Source organism: Setaria viridis, chromosome 3 (genome assembly GCF_005286985.2).
Source record: "Setaria viridis chromosome 3, Setaria_viridis_v4.0, whole genome shotgun sequence".
Taxonomy (NCBI): domain Eukaryota; kingdom Viridiplantae; phylum Streptophyta; class Magnoliopsida; order Poales; family Poaceae; genus Setaria; species Setaria viridis.
Window position 1 is genome coordinate 44,106,357 of NC_048265.2, and position 4,687 is coordinate 44,111,043.

At 43.5% G+C, this 4,687-nt stretch overlaps 1 pseudogene; it reads left to right on the forward strand.

Annotated features, from left to right (window-relative positions):
- The first annotated feature begins 2,468 nt into the window (after positions 1 to 2,468).
- LOC140222289 (secreted RxLR effector protein 161-like) lies at positions 2,469 to 4,368 on the forward strand (annotated as a pseudogene).
- Positions 4,369 to 4,687: the final 319 nt, after the last annotated feature.

A 4,687-nucleotide genomic window follows, 5' to 3' on the forward strand; every position in this document is an offset into this window, starting at 1 on the left:
TGAGCCGACGACTCGTCTTCTGAAACGTTGTCGAGTTGTGCTACCCGTTGAGGGGTTCTCTGTTGGCTAGTACCCACATTGTTATTTTGAGTAATAACAAAGACTTCTCTGTCTTGGTAGTACTTTCCAGAGCCTGATGTTGCGATTTCTGTGGAACTTTCCTCGCGGCTCGAAGTGAGTGAGACGCCTTCCTGGTACAGAAGGTTGTCTAGGTGAGTGACAAGGCATGACTCGTGGTCGTGAACAAGGAGAGATGGTCTCATTCCTGGCTAGTGAACGAATCTGCCTTGCGGTGTTGAAGTTATTACCAGACCTTGGGCTGGTCCTGATAATGGGATCTCTTGGACATAGTCCGAGTTGTAGTCGCAGTCCTCGTCTTCCCCGTGTTCGAGTTGAGTTCGAGTTAGGAGACCTTGGTAGACTTCGGCTGCATTGCGGAGTCCGTATGGGGACTGTTTTAGAGTCGAAGTCAACTTGTGAGGTGATTGGGGTCGACTAGTACGAACTGGGGTCGAGTTCGAAGCGTAGTCGAACTTGGTTTTGTTGATTTTGAAGTTTTGGTTTTTCCTGACCAAATCCTCTATTTTCGACTGAGAAGAGCTTTCGTCGAGAGGTTTCTTCTCCTGGATGTTGATAATTTGGCGCTGAAACGATCTAGCGCCATCAGCGATGCAGAGCCAGGATCCAAAAATGAAGGTTGCGCCTGCCTCAAAGGTGAAAGCAGGCTTGATAATGACAGGTGCCATTGAACTCGCGCAGAGAAACTTGGCGACAGCCCCTACCTGGCGCGCCAGCTGTCGGTGTTTTAGACCAGCAACCCGCCTAGGGGGTATCCTAGGTGGTCTTTTGTGCGGTGGGTGTCGTCAAGAATCAAGGAGTCAATGGTGACGTAAGGAACACGATTTAGACAGGTTCGGACCGCTAGATCGCGTAATATCCTACGTCCTGTGAGTTGATTGTATTGAACTTAGATGTGTTGATCGAGTTGTTCTTGAGGGGCTCCCTACCCATCCTTATATACTCGGGAGGGCAGGTTACAGGATGGAATCCTAGTCGGGTACAGTTACAAAGTTCTACTCAGTGTAGATCGAGTAGTTTCCATATGCACACCTAATCTAGTCCGAGTGGGATACGCTTCTTGCTACGTAGCCCCCTAGTCTTGATTATGTCCGTGTATGTCCCTTAGTGGGCCGCACAGGGCCTACTCGTGGGCCTGGGATGCATGCCCGATAGTTGCATGTGATGTGAAGTTTGATGAATCTAACGACTCTCAAGTAGAGCAAGTTGCCTCACATATTGTAGATAATGAAGAACCCCATCACAAGCTATTGAGAAGATGGCCACAGGAGAAGTCAAGCCTCAAGACAAGAAAGATGATTGTGTCATAATTCATGGGCCTACAAATCAAGAAACCGCTGCAAGCTCCAGAAATTCCGAAAAATCTTGCGGAAATTCCGCAAGTTTCGGAAATTTCGGAGAAATTTCTAGAAATTCCAGAAATATTGATGAAGGTGCACAACATCAAGCTGAGAATGAGGATTTGATACAACATCAAGCTTCCAACCCACATCCAAGAGTTCATCAGAGTATTCAATGTGATCATCCCGTTGATAACATTTTGGGAAGTATCCAAAGAGGGGTAACCACTCGTTCTAGATTAGCAAATTTTTGTGTTACTCATTTGTTTCCTCTTTGGAACCTCTTAAGGTAGATGAGGTGCTGGACGATTCAGATTGCGTGGTGGCCATGCAAAAAGAGTTGAACAACTTCACTCAGAATGAAGTTTGGTACTTAGTGGCACGCCTCAAGCAAAATATCATTGGAACAAAATGGGTGTTTTGCAACAAGCAAGATGAAAATGGTGTGGTGACAAGAAACAAGGCAAGGTTGGTTGCTCAAGGGCTCACTCAAATTGAGGGATTGGATTTTGGAGAAACATATGCACCGGTGGCAAGACTTGAAACTATCCGCATATTACTAGCATTTGCCGCCCATCATGATTTCAAGCTATATCAAATGGATGTCAAGAGTGCATTCTTGAACGGACCAATCTCTGAAGTGGTTTATGTTGAGCAACCATCGGGCTTTGAAGATCCCAAGTTACCCAACCATGTCTACAAGCTCCATAAGGTGCTCTATGGGCTTAAGCAAGCTCCAAGAGCATGGTACAAATGCCTTAAGGATTTTCTCCTAAGGAAAGGCTTTGAAATAGGCAAAGCCGATCCTACACTCTTCACTCGCAAAAAGGATAATGATCTATTTGTATGCCAAATATATGTCGATGATATAATCTTTAGTTCTACTAACCAAATGTGGTGTGATGAGTTTAGTAGGATCACGACTAAGAGATTTCAGATGTCTATGATGGGAGAGTTGAAATTCTTTTTTGTTTTCAAATCAAGCAACTCAAGGATGGCACATTCATTAGTCAAACCAAGTACACTCAAGATATGCTCAATAAGTTTGACATGGAAAATGCCAAGCCCATCAAGACTCCAATACCAACAAATGGATATCTTGATCTAAATGAGGATGGTAACAGTGTGGATCAAAAGGTATATCGGTCTATGATTGGCTCTTTGCTTTACCTTTGTGCATCTATACCCGATATTATGCTTAGTGTGTGTATGTGTGCAAGGTTTCAAGCTAATCCTAAGGAATGTCATTTAATGGCTGTTAAGAGAAACTTAAGATATCTAGTACACACTTCTAACCTTGGCTTGTGATATCCCAAAAGCTCCACTTTCAATCTACTTGGCTATTCCGATTTGGATTATGCCGGTTGCAAAGTAGATAGAAAGAGAACATCCGGGACTTGTCAATTCCTTGGTAGGTCCTTGGTGTCTTGGAGTTCCAAGAAATAAAATTATGTTGCCCTATCCACTGCCGAGGCCGAGTATGTTGCAGTCGGTGCTTGTTGTGCTCAACTACTATGGATGAGGCTCACCTTGAGAGACTTTGGTTGTGAGTTTAGCAAAATACCTCTTTCGTATGTAACGAGAGTGCCATTACGCTACCAAACAACCCCGTGAACCACTCTAGGACAAAGCACATTGACATAAGACACCATTTCCTAAGAGACCATGAAGCCAAAGGAGATATCGCTCTTAGCCATGTGAGCATCGAAAAGCAATTAGCCGATATCTTCACAAAGCCTCTTGATGAGCAAAAGTTTTGTGCTTTGAGGAGTGAACTAAATATTTTGGATTCTCGTAACATAGCTTGAAATCATGTGCATGTTTGAGTGACTTAGGATAGATTGCTTTCAAACAAAAAATCTTTTTCAAAAATGAAGTGTGGTTTTACTTTGAAAATATTTGGAGTTAACTTAGCTCCATCACTTGGATCACTGTTCTTATTGATTGTTTGTTGGCTGATCTCAAGTGATAGAACTACTCATGCTTATATATATTACTGTCATAATCCTCTAAATCTATCCCAAATCAAATTCCAATCAAATCTAATGGCTATTAGTCAGGGGGAGCAGAATCTCCGAAAATTTTCCTGGAAAATTCCGAAAGTGCGAAAAATTCTGAAAAATTCCAAAAGTTGCAAAATCTCCGGAACTTTTTTCGGAAAATTCCGAAACTTAATGGGTATTTACTTTTACCCCGAGAAGTTATTCATTCTCATTTATTTTCACTGGTGGACTCTCTCTCCTCCCTCTCCTCTCTCCTCCCCCCCCCCCCCCCCCCCCCCCCCCGCGGGCGAATTTGGAGTTTCCACCGTAAAAAAACTCATGAGATCATCAAGGAAGACTCAACACACGAAGGGGATTCACGTGGTGGTGTTGGATTTGGATTGTGAAAGCCGTCCCCTTTTCTCTCCAAAAGTATCCAATGTTCATCTCGCCCGATCTCTCAACGTAGGTTGTTTCTTAGGGTTTCCTTTGGATAGAACTCGTCACTAGCATGTATAGGCCTAGGATTTTCAGTTCCATATCAATCCCATGATGGATTCATTATGTATGAGATGTTAGGGTTTTGGCCTGCAAGTTCCAAAATATTCCGGAAAAGAGTTCCAAAAACTCTGAAAGTTGCGGAAATTTTCGGACATTTTTCCAGAATCTCCGCATGTTGTGGAAAAATCCAAACATTTTTCCAGAATACTCCGAAACTCGCAGTCCAAACCTCTTTTATCGAGTACTCGTTGAATTTTTCATGACTCCTTGCTTATCCTGATCATGTTCTTTGCATTATCCAAATGGGAAGGCAAAGGGATACTCGTGCTAGTGCCACCCAAAGGAGAACAAAGGCTAGACATGATCCAAACCCTCCTAGAGTGTTGAGTGAAGAAGAAGAAGAGGAGAAGGAAGTATATGAACAAGAAGAATCTGAGGAGGAACAACAGTTCGTGGTTGCTCAATAGAGGAAGGGAAAGGAAAAGGTTGTTGAGACATCCCGTAGATTCTCCCGTGGTCAAGCCCCTAGTGTCATTCCATCCTTTGCAGCTCAACCCACACCGGTCAAGAGAAATAGGGGGATAGCTTATGAGATTTGTCCACAAACTCCCAAGCATCTCACCATCACATATGACCAAGAGCAAAGGTCACAAGCTATTTGCCCTACTCTTCTCCCTCCTTCTCATCCTATGGGATACACTCCTCGATTGGGCAAGAATTACTACAAGATGTCTTTGGCTCTTAAGGAAGAAAGGGGGCATGATTCATTTAGATACTGCAAGATGG